Below are 14590 nucleotides of genomic sequence, written 5' to 3'. Positions count from 1 at the left end.
GTTTTTAAACAGGACAGGAAAATCGGATTCCAGGTGGAGAAGTCAAAGCTAGAAACAGAATTGTTAGAACCCAATACTAAGAATCTGTCTAGAATGTACAATTTGCTGCTGAAATGGAATACATTGGATGAAACGGTTAAATCAGTTATGATTAAATGGGCACAGGACATTGGTCATGACATTATGTTTGCTGACTGGGAACAGTTATGGACCACCGGTATAAAATTTACGGCGTGTAATGCCTTAAGAGAGAATATTATGAAAATGATTTATAGGTGGTACATGACCCCAGTCAAGCTTGCAAAAATTTATCATTTGCCCAATAACAAATGTTGGAAATGTAATGAAACTGAAGGTACTTTCTACCACCTTTGGTGGACGTGCCCAAGGATTAAGGTCTTTTGGGAAACAATATATAATGAAATTAAGAAGGTGCTTAAGTGTACCTTTCATAAAAAACCAGAGGCTTTTCTCCTGGGCATAGTAGGCCAATTGGTGTCAAAGAAAGACAGGACGTTCTTTATGTATGCTACAACAGCAGCAAGAGTTCTACTAGCAAAGTATTGGAAGACACAAGAACTACCCACGCTGGAAGAGTGGCAGACGAAGGTGATTGAATATATGGGACTAGCAGAGATGACGAGCAGAATCCGTGACCAAGGGAAAGAGACAGTGGAGGAAGACTGGAAGAAATTTAAATTTTATCTTAAAAATTCTTGTAAAATTATTGAGTGTTAAAATGTCATGGGTAAAGTTTAGCAGATTTGCAGAGATATGATTGGATAAGAGGAAAGAAAAGGGTTATAGAAAGGAATTTATAAGTAATTCGGACCAGGGGTTGCTGAAAAAAAGTTTAAAACAGGGATGCAGAAAAGGGAGGCATGGGGAAGTCGTTGAAATTGGGTATATGGAAAATTTTTTTTTGAAATTATACATGTTTTATGTTTGTTTGTCAGAGTTTGTTGTTTGTATTGTCTTATATTATATGTTGAAAAACTAATAAAAATTTTTATAAAAAAAACAAAAAACAAAATATGTAATAAAAATAATAAAAATGTAATAAAAATAAAAATTATCAAAGCATAATAAAAACAATAAAAACAATAAACAATACTAATGTTTACACACTGGAGGTGTCAGAAACGGAACCTCAGCACTGTTTATATCTGGTAATCAGGGAAGAGGGGAAATCAGCTGTCCAGGGTGCTGAAGCCCCCCCCCCTGGTGAGCCTGCCAACTCCCACCTTCCTCGCCTAATATAGTACATGACGCAGCCCTGAGGACTAGATGCTTGAGAGATGCATGTGTAGGTTTAAAAAAATGAAAGGGGTGATTCTGTGGTGTTGTGGGGCTGCGGAACACAGACAGGCATGGAAGTTTTTAACAGAACAGCTCAGAGGATTGTGGGGAGAGGATCTGGCCCCTCCTAGTCAAGTAGGTCCATCTACATTTCTGGCCTTTGGCAGACTACGTCAGAATCTATTGCCTCCCTCCTTGGTAAATATATTGGCAGTGTTTGCATGTCATGCTAGGACCCTGTAGTACCTCGTAACTGAATTCCATAATTCCATAATTCCATAATTCTGGTGTCATGTACAGAAAAGAAATCTGTGTGTATCTGACGGATTAAATCTGCTAGTGGGTTGGAGCAGAATAAGCAATGCTTGTTAAATAAGTTGAGAAAATCACAGAAGGAAGGAAGGAAGGAAGGAAGGAAGGAAGGAAGGAATTAATTCAGTCTGGCTCTCTACAAGGGGATCATTCTCTGGTGAAGTGCACGATCTCTTTAGAAATGCAGCCTGAAGAAATTAAGGAGAATTTTTTTTATTTTTATGACATTTATATCCCACTTTTTCTCCAAAGAGCTCAAGGTGGCATACTAAGCTCTCGCCTTCAACATTTAATGCTGCCTTGTTTTCTTTTCAGTGAACTGTAAAAACCTCAAGAAGTCTTTCTTTCTTTGTTTGAGAGCGGGATAAAAATTATTTAAATCGAATAAATAAATAGTGTACTGTACTTTAGTGGCACAGCTCACCTTCAATATGTATGTTCTCTGCATCTACCAGGACTCCGGTTTCATTGTGAGTTTCTCGGTAGCCACGCTTCATTTCCTGGGTCACATTGCTGGGGCTCAGTTTTGACGCTTGGGTGCTTCTGCGAAAACTTGGCGGCTCTGAGGTTCTGGATTTTGGGCCAGCCCTGGAAAAATAAATCAGGAGATGGCTGCCCTGCAAAGAGGTTTTCCTGCCTAATCCCTGCTGGCCTGCCCTCGAAACTTATGCACATTGTTGTAGCTTTGTGGTAGAGTTTTTACTCTGGATGCAGAAGGTTCCAGGTTCCATCTATGGCATGTCCTAAATCAGAACTTTATGGAGTGTCTCACTTTTAGTGAAAAACAAAGCCATTTCCCCATATGCACTTTCGTTTGTCACTTTCACTAATACATGCTTCTTTTTTTGGCACACATTTACTTGCTTTGCAAACTGGGTTGCAAAATTTTGAGACATGCAAATTTCAAAGGGTGATTGCATTTGTGTTCCCATCACATGTCAGGAAGTCTGGGTTCAGCAGATTCACCTTTAAGCGTAAACGGAACCAAATTTCCCCGTCATCCTTCCTTTTGACTCAGTCATCCCCAGTCCTTTCTCTCTTTCAACTTGCACAACAGCAAACTGATAGTGCTTTTTCCCTCCTTGGTTGGCAGCTTTAGAATCCAAGTCTGCTTATTTGACTGCTTATTTTATCCAGCTCCAGACAGACTCAGATTCAGCTGATGCACCAGTCACCCTGGGTTGATTAAATGCATCTTGTATCTTTAAAGATGGATTTTACTAAGTTGGCAACCCTAATAAGCAGAAACACTAGGGCCATCTTGTGTATCTGGCAGTCTAGTAAGGTCAGGTTTGTTAGAGACAAATATAGGAAGATCCTAAACTCTGCATTCATCGGATTTCAAGGACAAATATAGACACATTTATTTTACTTAATTAACAGTGAACTGCAGGAGAAGCAGCTTAACCTACTTCAATTCCAGGGTGGATGACCTTCGATATTGCAGGTTTAACACACCTTTAGCAAACGAGTTGTTGATCTGAAAGAAAGAGAGATGTGGGGATGAGAACCTCGTTTAAAACTATTTTATGTACTAAACAACACAAATCCAGTTAAAGTCCTTTCCAGGTACATGCAGTATTTTCCAAGTTTACATGTGAGCAACGTCTGGGTCCCTGAGAGAAATACTGTTTTCAGCTGACCTTCTACTGAGTATTCATAGTGAGGCTAGAAAATACCCACTAGTTTGGTGATAAATGAAAAAAGCCTCCAGATATGATTGATTCTGTTCAAAACGTTCCACAAAACACATAGCTTTGTTGTCTGAAGGACAAGGCATATGGCATGGATGGAAGTTGAACAAACAGGCTGTTGGATCTCAGTGCTGGCGATGGGCCCAGCATCCTCCATCACACCTTGAGAGCAGAAGGCTAATTTAAGGGAATGTAGAACAGGGTGCGTAAATTCGCACACCGTTCTGTCATCCAAAGCTGAACTGCCACCCCTCAGCATCTACCACCTGAGGCAACCTCCTCGCTCCGCCTATTGGATGGGATGAAGGGGAAGCAGCAAGAAAAGTCTAAAACCATCTCCGACAGAAAGAGAAAAAAGGGTGACAGAAGGGGTCACAGAAAGAGAAAGAGTGAAAGGGGTGTCAGATGGAGGGAGACAGTTATGTAGAGAGAAAAGGGGGTGTCAGAGAGGGAGAGAAGGGGGATCAGAAAGAATTATACACAGAGAAAAAGGGGTGTTAGAGAAAAGGTGTCTCAGAAAGGGCAAGAGAGAAAGGGGTGTCAGAATGAGGGAGGGAAAGAGAAAGAGAGAGAAGGGGTGCCCAGGCTTTGTCTCTGAGCCACTGCCACCATCATGGGCGTAGCCAGGATTTATGTGGGGGGGTAGGACTTATGTTAGGGGGGCAGAACCGAGCTATGTGAGATGTGATTGGTTAAGTATTTTTATTTATTTACTTGATGGAGGAGTGCAGCTGCCTCCTTGCCCCCCCCCCCCCGGGCTAGACCCATGGCCAGCATGCAGCCCTTGACAGCTTACCATGCTGTCCTCAACTTGGGGTAGGAAATCAAAGTTCCCCACCGCTAGTTCAAAAGGTGGGACGGCCCTTCTGGGCTGCTGCGGTCTGATAACTCCTTCACGAGGCCCAGTCAGGCGGCCCTGTTGAGCAGCAGCTCCTCCCTTTGACTTCCTGGGGCCTACCCTGTCTCTTGTTTTCAGGCAGGGCCTGGGATTGCGCACTGAATGTTTTGGAAGAGGCGGCCTGCCAGAGAGCAGGGGTTTTGAACCCTGGCAAACTCGGGTGACCGCCACCCCTTGGCACGCAAACCTCTGCTCTCGCCTAACCTGTTCCAAACAGGGACCTTTGGACCCTCCCCAAGGCTGTTCCTGATTTAGGTGAGCGTGTCAGAGGAGTTTGCAATGCTAGGGGAGAAAGAGCAGCAAAGGAGGCAAACTTTCATACAGACACCCCTGCGATGGGTTTTCATGTTGTGAAAGAGCAGCTGAAAATGCAGGCCAGGAGCCTCATCGCCATGGCAGCCAGCTGGGAGCATGACCACAAGCCAAAGAGAATGGGCAGCTCCTGTACTTCTGCTTGGAGCGAGGAGACCTCTGAGGCTCGCGTGCATCCCTTATCTGGTTCAGTTCCGATATGCAGAACTGGCTCTATTACAAGTGCCACATAATACCTGTTCCACATTTGTCAATCTTTAAGTGTGGCGGCACCTGAACTTTGGAACTCCCTGCCTCTTGACCCCAGGCAGACGGATCCTTCGCTGTACTCATTTCGGTGCCTGTTTTGTTTAGGCAGGCCTACCCAGATACAGTGGTACCTCGGGTTACATACGCTTCAGGCTACAGACGCTTCAGGCTGCAGACTCCGCTAACCCAGAAATAGTACCTCAGGTTAAGAACTTTGCTTCAGGATGAGAACAGAAATCGTGCTCCAGCGGCGCGGCAGCAGCGGGAGGCTCTATTAGCTAAAGTGGTGCTTCAGGTTAAGAACAGTTTCCGGTTAAGAATGGACCTCCGGAACGAATTAAGTTCTTAACCTGAGGTACCACTTTATCTAGAATGCCAACATGTTCTTAGTCTATTACTGGTTTTAGTTTTCTGAATGTTTTGGTTTTTTATTAGTAATTTTATTTATTTATTCTTTTTTGCAAATCGCATTGAGGTTTTTACATACCGATTTCATAAATCCTAGGAAATAAAGGACAATCTATTGACAGCGTTTGTGCCCCACCCATTAAATTGAAAAGGTCTGGCAGTCCCTGCCCGCAGGTTCACAATCTGAAAAAGGCAGGGCACGTGAGGAAAAAAGGAACAGGAGGGCGAAGGAGGAAAGCAAGCGCAAAATAAGTTCTTAAAGTTACGGCTAATGTCAGTGGAAGTTATTGTTCTCTTGCTCTTGGAATCCTCTTCCACACAACCATCAAAGGCAGAAGAGCTCTGCCATCCTTGGCATATGGCAAGCTCATCAATGGACAGTGGCTAAGGTGGCAGAAACACCAAGATAATAAGGCCTTACCCTTCTTGTCCTGTACATTAAAGGGAGGGGCAGTGGCTGCAATTACTCTCCGTTGAGGAAAAGGGCACTCCACATATGCTCAGGGGCACTGCATCTTATCCTCTCTAGACCAGCAAACTTGGGGAGGTACCTTCTCTCCCATCAGCCCACCCTCACCTATGTGGTGTAGTGGTTAGAGCAGAGGTACAGAACCTTTGGCTTGCAACTCCCATCGGCCCCAGTGCCAGGAATGCCGGTGGTCAAGGGGATGATGAAGTTCATTCCGAAAACAAACTAGTTATTGTTCTAGTCCATCAGGTCCCACAAGGATACTAATTCCTGCTCACATCTGTCCCTTTACAAAGCAAGCTATTTATTTCCTTTTAAAAAATTATAATAATGAGATGGTATCTTATCCTCTTACTCCTTTCTTTGGGCTCTAAAGAAAGAAAAGGAAATCACAGTGGAATTAAAGCACCTGTGCTCAGTCTTTATATAAGGTATTACATGTGTAAAGACGGCATTTCGTGGTCAGGAGCAAAATAATCCAAATTAATTATAAGCCTGCCAGTTTCTGTAGAAGGCTGTATCTCAGGCATGACCAATTGAGGGGTGGGGGGAGGCTGCCTCCTGCATGCACGATTATGCAAGACTTTCCTGCATCTGCAGTAGAGGCATACATATTTGGTCTCTGTGTCTTGTTCCAGCCCTCCTACTCCTTGAGAAGGTACTGGGAGCTTATCTGCCAAGCCCTCCGGTTTGGTAGTGCTGTTGCTGAATACCAGATCGGTTCATAAGGCCATGCTCATCCATGAAGCGGCTGGTCTGGCTTATAGAATCATAGAATTGCAGAGCCGGAAGGGACCCCGAGGGTCATCTAGTCCAACCCTCTGCAATGCAGGAATTGGAGCTCAAGAATCTCTGACAGGTGGCCATCCAATCTCTGTTTAAGAACCTTCAGTGAGGTAGTGTTCCACTGTCAAACAGCTCTTACCACCAGAAAGTTCTTCCAAATGTTTAGTTGGAATCTCCTTTCTTCTCACTTGAAGCCATTGGTTTGGGTTCTACCCTCTGGAGCAGCAGAAAACAAGCACACAAAGGCCCTGGTGCAGTGTGCCACTCTAATATGGCTTTTGTAATCCTAGTAATCCTAGTGTATGGTTGCCATATTTCAAAAAGTAAAAAACCAGGGCACCCCGGAAGTTGTTGAGCCTTTCATAGACAAACCCCCAAGTTGTTGAGGTTTGCCAAAGAAATGCGATTTTTCTATTGACTTGCCTAAGATCCAGGACAAAGCGCTGCCTTTTGAAAAAATCTCCCCTGGACTTCAATTCCACCTTTGAAATCTGGACATATGGCAGCCCTATTGTAAATATGAGCTTTTTCTGTTCTTTGCTACTGTGGATCATGACACACATTAAGGTTGGCATAACTTAATATGAGTAAAGATTCCCATTATGAACTTTTTTGACCCTGGTACCAGTCTTATCTCCAGCATGCCCTGAGCTCATAATACCTTATGTAAAGATCAGCATATGTAACCTGGTGACCAGCAAAGTTTAATCTACACCTCCTGTAAAAGAATGGTTCCCACCTAGATAATGCTAAAATAACTTTAAGACAGGAAACAAACAAGGAAATCTACTTTAGTCATTGCTCGCTATGGTTATATTCTTTCAACATTCAGTTAAGCAAAATAAACAAAATGGGAAATAGGCAGCAAATTCAAAGAAGAGACAATAGAACAATATAAATACTGGAATTAGAAGAATTGCTCATTTCAGAGTCCTCCTCCCTTCTCCATTAGAATGCAGTGAAGCATTTCTTCCCTTGACATTAGTGTGGGTCCTGTGGCAAAACTGTCACACTCACTTTCTTTAGGCTTTAGAGAACAGGGATTCTGTTACTCTTCAGAGCAAGGTGTTTATGTACTGTAGTATTTGCTGCCTGCTTAAATTGTAATTTGGCTATCCGAAGCAGCATTTATATACTCCATCACTTTCATTTCATGTAATAAAGCAATCTTTCTTTATTTATTTTGTGTGAGAATTTTGTGGGCATAAGGTTCAGGGCAGACACATATTCATAACGAGCGCACGTCATATTTCTAGCAAAAGATCCCAAACCTCTTGGTAGTGTGTGTATAACTACAGGTGAGGGGCACACACACACACACACACACACACACACACACATGTGCATTCAGTCACATACACTGTATGTAACACTTGCATAAACCAAACATCCTCATTTGGCCTCTGCCTTTCACCTTCCGCTTTTGCTGTCTTACATACCTTGCCTGCTCAAGGCATTTTGGACCTGAAAATTGGGTTAGGCTGTTTGCATTCCCCTTCCTTCTCCCTAGAGAAGAGCTCACCTGTAGCCTAATAATAGGAAATGGAAATCTCAATTTAGCATCATCATGAGTTAGGATCGGGTGGCCACTGCAGTGAATTAGCAGAACAGTTCGTTGCAACATTAAAAGCGTGTCAATTCATGAAACAGAACAGGCACCGCAAGTAATTTTGCCTGAGGCAATGATGTCACAGGGGGAATAGCAGAGCTCTACAGAGCAGCAACAGGGACATCATCTGTCAGAACACACATGGAATTGACAGACTCCCTTTGCTCTGGCAATAACAAGCCTTTCAAATTTCTTTCTGGCAGATTAGCCTAGGCCCTCAGCCAGCCTTTGCCAAGTTAGTGCTCTCCTGATGTTGTTGGCCCACATTTATCATCAGCCCTCATCTTGCTTTAATTTATTGTATGTAAGCTGCTCCAGGAGCCTTCTTGGTTGAAGAGCTGGATACAAAGGCTCTTTTTAAACTAAATAATAAATAAATATAAATATGCAAACTTCCCAAAGCATAGCACAAGGCTGCACACACGCCTGTTTTTCAAGAAGGAGTTCTGCAGACTGCAGATCTTTGCAGTGGAATAGAACAAATGCTTGCAACTCAGCCTCAGTGAAATTTTTACTGCCCCACCATCAGTTTCTGGTTTGGAGTGAAACATGAGTGATGCTGCTTTGGAATCAGGGGCCACAAATGTTCTTGGGCCTGCCGTCTGAAGATTGTGAAGTAAGATGAAAGATGAGATCTGTGAGCATGTGCAGAGTGCCTTTCGCAAATTGCTCAACCCACCAGGTCAGATCAGAGCCTATGACTCCAAGGCTGGCTGACTGCTACCCCATGTGGTCAGTTGTATCACTGCGGCTTCTTAGTGAAGAACCCCACCCCTCCAGATTGACTCCGCCCAGGCTAGTGGTTGGCTCCACCCACAGAAGCTTGAAGGATTAAATGTGGGTTTCCTGTCATCAGTGAAGCTTTGCTTGGGTAATGTGACCCAACGTGTGTTGTGTTTCTAGTTTTACTGGTTGGTCCAGACTCTCGGCTCGTTCTCAGTCCTGCCTTTTGGTGTGTGCTCTGATTCCGATTGCTCTTTGGTGCTCAGTGCTGGTTCCCAGCTCCTTACTTGCTCCAAGCTGGTCTCATGGCCTCCTCTTTGTACACCCAATGGCCTCTCTAAAGGTAAAGGGACCCCTGACCATTAGGTCCAGTCATGGCCGACTCTGGGGTTGTGGCGCTCATCTCGCTTTACTGGCCGAGGGAGCCGGCGTACAGCTTCTAAGTCATGTGGCCAGCATGACTAAGCCGCTTCTGACGAACCAGAGCAGCGCACAGAAACTCCGTTTGCCTTCCCGCCAGAGCAGTACCTATTTATCTACTTGCACTTTGACGTGCTTTCAAACTGCTAGGTTGGCAGGAGCAGGGACCGAGCAACGGGAGCTCACCCCGTCGCGGGGATTCGAACTGCCGATCTTCTGATTGGCAAGTCCTAGGCTCTGTGGTTTAACCCACAGCGCCACCCGCGTCCCAATGGCCTCTCTAGGGTGGCTAAATAGTAAGGATCTGGTATCTACTGACTGAGATGCATTAATGGTCTGACTTGGCATCAGGCAGATTCCTCCGCTTCTATTTAAATCAGCCCATTCTTAAGAACCATGAGGACTGGAATCTTAGCTTATATTTATACAAGATGCTGTAGCTCAATAGCAGAGCTCCTGCTTTGCATGCAGAAGGACCCAGCTTTGATCCCCAGTGGCACCTGGGAGAGACTTCCTCTCTGAAACTCCGGAAAGCCCTTGCTGCCAGTCAGTGTAGACAATACTGAGCTAGATGGACTGAGCTAGGCTCTGAGTGTAAGGGGGCGCCACCAGCAGTTGTGATCGGGAATTTGTTGAACCATCCCAGTATAAGCAGAAAACCAAAGGAGTTTGTCCACATTGGCGGCAAAGGCACTATCACGAGTGCTAAAACCTTCCGCTTCAAAAAGGTGGATCTGTTCAGTGCTTTTCTTCTAGAAAAAATGGTTCTGGCACTGCAAACCCTTGGGCACCCCCAGGGAAAAAAGCCCTGGATCTGTTGTTAAAGCTGAGTCAGAAAAGAGCAAATATATTTAAAAGAAAATATAATTACATGTTGTTCTGATAACAATCTTGTCATCGCTTCCCTGGAAAATGCTGGATGGGGTAACAAGGTTCACAGAGAGCCATGCAGCATTAGTGACCAATTTGCAATGATGAAGAGGCCATCATTAAAATGATGTTGTTAGATCTCTGTGATCTGTGCCATGCAGAGGCTGCCTAACCTTTAATTTGAAAGGTTGTGGAGTGGCACCTGACAACCCTTGTCAGTTCATCAATGAAAATAAGGATGTTCTTGTGCTCTTAATACAGCTGCCTCCAAAGTTAATAACAAAGTGACTAAAACAATTTGTAGTTTTGATTGCAGGCAAGGGGCATAAGAAGAGCCTGTTGGGTCAGGTCAATTGCATATCTAGTCCAACATTCATTCATTCATTCATTTATTGAATCTATATTCTGCCCTATACCCAGAGGTCTCAGGGCGGCTCACAGAACATCCTGTTCTCACAGTGGCCAACCAGATGCCTCTTCTGGGAAACCCACAAGCAGGACCCTGAGCACAAGAGCCCTCTCTCCTCCTGTGGCTTCCAGCAACTGGTACAGTGGTACCTCGGGTTACATACGCTTCAGGTTACAGACTCCGCTAACCCAGAAATAGTACCTCGGGTTAAGAACTTTGCTTCAGGATGAGAACAGAAATCGTGCAGTGGCGGCGCAGCGGCAGCAGGAGGCCCCATTAGCTAAAGTGGTGCTTCAGGTTAAGAACAGTTTCAGGCTAAGAACGGACCTCCGGAACAAATTAAGTACTTAACCTCAGGTGCCACTGTATTCAGAAGCATTGCTTCCTGCAGCTGTAGAGGAGGCAGAGCATAGCCATCACGACTAGTAGCCATCAATAGAGCTCTCCTCCAGGAATTTGACTAATGCACCTTTAAAGTCGACCAAGTTGGTGGCCATCGCTGCCTCCTGTGGGAGAGTTCCGCAGTCTAATTCTGTGATGCATGAAGGAATTAATTTTTTCTGTCCCGAATCTCCTAACCTTCAGCTTCATTGGATTTCCACAAGTTCTAGAGTTAGGCGAGAAGAAGAAAACATTCTCTCTGCCCACTTTCTCCATGCCTTGCATAATTTTATAAACTTCTATCATGTCACTTTTTACTCACTTTTCCCCTGAACTAAAAAGTCCCAATTGCTGCAACCTTTCCTCATCACAAGGGAGTCATTCTCTCTCCCTGATCCTTTTGGGTGCCCTTTTCTGAACCATTCTTCATGTCTTCAATATCCATTTTTGAGGTGAGGTGACTAGAACCCAAGTCAGACCACCAACCTCTTTTGCTCAGTAATGTTTGCACTGCCTGGCAGTGGCTCTCAAGCGTTGGGGGCTGGAAGCTTTCCCCAGTCCTATCTGCTGCCCAACCAACAGCAGGAAGCAGAACGGTGCTGCTGGTAACATTGCAGCCTGTTGTAAAAGGATGTTGTGCACCCACAGCCAAGGGTTGTGGAGGTCACATTTCTCCAAATGATTCTATCAATGCCCCGCATCCGCTCCATCCCTCAGGAAGGTGCATCACATCAAGAGATAAAATTCCTTCCTGGTCAACAAGCTGCTAATAAGCAAAAGTCTTCAAGGATGAGATTACTATCTTGCCTTGTTGTTCTGCTGGTATGTCAGCTGAAACATGAGCGTGGTTAGCAATGCATCAGAGATGCGGTCATAGGACCTGGCCAAGGAGAAAAGCAGGAGCTCTCTTGGCAACAAGGAAAGCTCTCATTTTAATTTAATTTTCTGTTTGTGCAGGAGGAAATGGAGAGTGCTCATCACCTCTGCTCTGCCCCGTCACATGGGGCAATGCAAACGAGTGCTGTGATGTCACTGCATTTTCCCCAGTCCACTTCCAACAGCTGCTAGGGGCATAAGAAGAGCCAGCTGGATCAGGCCAATGGCCCTTCTAGTTCTGCATCCTGTTCTCATGGGGGCCAACCAGATGTATCAATGCGAAACCTGTAAGCAGTGCCTGAGTGCAATTGCATGTGATTAACCAGCAATTATTGAGAGGCATCTTCTGCCTCCCACAAAGGACCTAGAACAGGCACCCCCAAACTTGGCCCTCCAGCTGTTTTGGGACTACAATTCCCATCATCCCTGGTCCTGTTAGCTAGGGATGATGGGAGCTGTAGTCCCAAAATAGCTGGAGGGCCAAGTTTGGGGGTGCCTGATACAGAACATAAGAGGACCCATGCCCACCAACATTTCTCCAATGAAAATAGGGACGTCCTCTTCCATAATAACAATTATAATTATTATATAATTATTACCCATCTGACTGAATTGCCCCAGACACTCTGGGCAGCTTCTAACATATATAAAAACATAATAAAACATTAAACATTAAAAAAAAAACTTCAGATGTCTTCTAGTTACTCATCTTCTTGGCTCAGGGATCACTTAACTCCATGCCCCCCCAACATTTCTGCAATGAAAACAGAGACGTCCTAAAGAAAAGCGGGATGTTCTAGGATCAAATCAGAAACTGGGGCGGCTTCTGTAAATCCAGGACTGTTGCTGGAAAATAGGGATATTTGGAGGGCCTGGGAACCTGAGTGCTGGATCAAGGCCAAAGACCCATCTGGTCCAGCATCCTGTTCTCACAGTGGCTGACCAGATGCCTCTGCTGGGAAACCCATGAGCAGGACCTGAGCACAAGAGCTCTCTCCCCTCCTGTGGTTTCCAGCAAGTGGCCGTAAAGGGACCCCTGACCATTAGGTCCAGTCGTGGCCGACTCTGGGGTTGTGGCGCTCATCTCGCTTTATTGGCCAAGGGAGCCGGCGTACAGCTTCTGGGTCATGTGGCCAGCATGACTAAGACGCTTCTGGTGAACCAGAGCAGCGCACAGAAACGCTGTTTACCTTCCCGCCGGAGCAGTACCTATTTATCTACTTGCACTTTGACTTGCTTTCAAACTGCTAGGTTGGCAGGAGGGGGGACCGAGCAACGGGAGCTCACCCCATCGCGGGGATTCGAACCGCCGACCTTCTGATCGGCAAGTCCTAGGCTCTATGGTTTAACCCACAGCGCCACCCACGTCCCTTCCAGCAAGTGGTACTCTGAAGCATTTCTGCCTCTGACTATAGCAGAGCATAGCCATTGTGGCTAGCAGCCATTAATAGCCCTCTCCTCCATGAATGGTAATGGGATACAATGACACTGGTGACTCATTGACATAACACCAGGTGTTTCACAAAATAGCTGGGAGGGGGAACAGGGATGGGAGGAAAAATGACTGGGCTGTTGCTTTTATGGGTGGCCATGCACTGGCTGTGAAACACAGTGGCGTAGCGTGGGGGGTGCAGGGGGGGCCGGCCGCACCGGGCGCAACATCTGGGGGTTAGGGTTAGGGGGCACAAATCCATGGGTTAGGGGGCGCAAATCCATGGGTTAGGGGGCGCAAATCCACGGGTTAGGGGACGCAAATTACTTGCCTTGCCCCGGGTGCTGACAACCCACGCTACGCCACTGGTGAAACATGCCATTCTGCTGTGAGCCACAAGGCTCTTCAGGCATCAAAACTTGCATAAATGATGTAAAGCGTGCAAAACAGGAACCGGCCTTAGTCAGACTACTGGCCCGTCTAGCTCAGTGCTGTCTTCTCTGACTGGCAGCGTCTCTCCAGGGGTCTCTCCCAGTTGAAAATGGAGGTGGCAGGGACCACAGCTGTCAATCTTCCCTTTTTTTGCGGGAAATTCCCTTATTCCAGCACCATTTCCCGCTGCTTCCCGCTGCTATTCCGGATTGTTAGATATCCCGTAGACTGTCCCTGGGACAGGTGAGGCTGCTGATCCCTTATTTTCAAATCTGAAAGTTGACAGCTATGGCAGGGACATCTTCTGGAGGCAGTAAAGTGATGTAACATAATTTCACACAGCTGGTCAAGGGGTGACGGACAAGGAAGAAGACCTTGGGGTCATGGTGATGGCTCAACGAAGATATTGACCCTGTGCGGGTCAGATTTTGAAAACGCAAATTCCCTGCTAGGGATCATTAGTAAAGGAATGGAAAATAAAACTGCTGAACGCACAGTGCTGGTATACTAAACTTTGGTGCAACCATGTTTAGAATACTGCATACCGTCAGTGCTTTTTTCAGCTAGAGCACACAGGAGCATAGTTCCGGTGCCTCTCAGGTGGGTGCCACTGCGGGCCAATGCTCCCCCCCTTCACCTGCTTCTTGCCTTTGTGTATTTCTGAGAAGCCCAAAATGAACATTTCAAGTCAAAATGGAAGCTGGCCGGTGTGTGCAAGTCTATACTGTGGTACCTCTGGTTACGTACTTAATTCGTTCCAGAGGTCTGTTCTTAACCTGAAGCACCACTTTAGCTAATGGGGCCTCCCGCTGCTGCCGCACTGCCGGAGCACGATTTCTGTTCTCATCCTAAAGCAAAGTTCTTAACCCGAGGTACTATTTCTGGGTTAGCGGAGTCTGTAACCTGAAGCGTATGTAACCCGAGGTACCACTGTACTTTTTTTAAGAACTATGACTCCACCTAGCTCCTAGCCGCGATTGGTCAAGCTACAGGGCAGGGCCAATTCGCATT

The 14590-nt window shown here is 45.7% G+C and overlaps 1 pseudogene; it reads right to left on the bottom strand.

Annotated features, from left to right (window-relative positions):
* LOC128403128 (serine proteinase stubble-like) overlaps positions 1-14590 on the bottom strand; it is a 38370-nt pseudogene that overhangs the window by 15041 nt on the left and 8739 nt on the right.

Source organism: Podarcis raffonei, chromosome 15 (genome assembly GCF_027172205.1).
Source record: "Podarcis raffonei isolate rPodRaf1 chromosome 15, rPodRaf1.pri, whole genome shotgun sequence".
Classification (NCBI taxonomy): domain Eukaryota; kingdom Metazoa; phylum Chordata; class Lepidosauria; order Squamata; family Lacertidae; genus Podarcis; species Podarcis raffonei.
The sequence above is the reverse complement of the archived record's forward strand: the minus strand, read 5'-3'. Positions and strand labels throughout refer to the sequence as shown.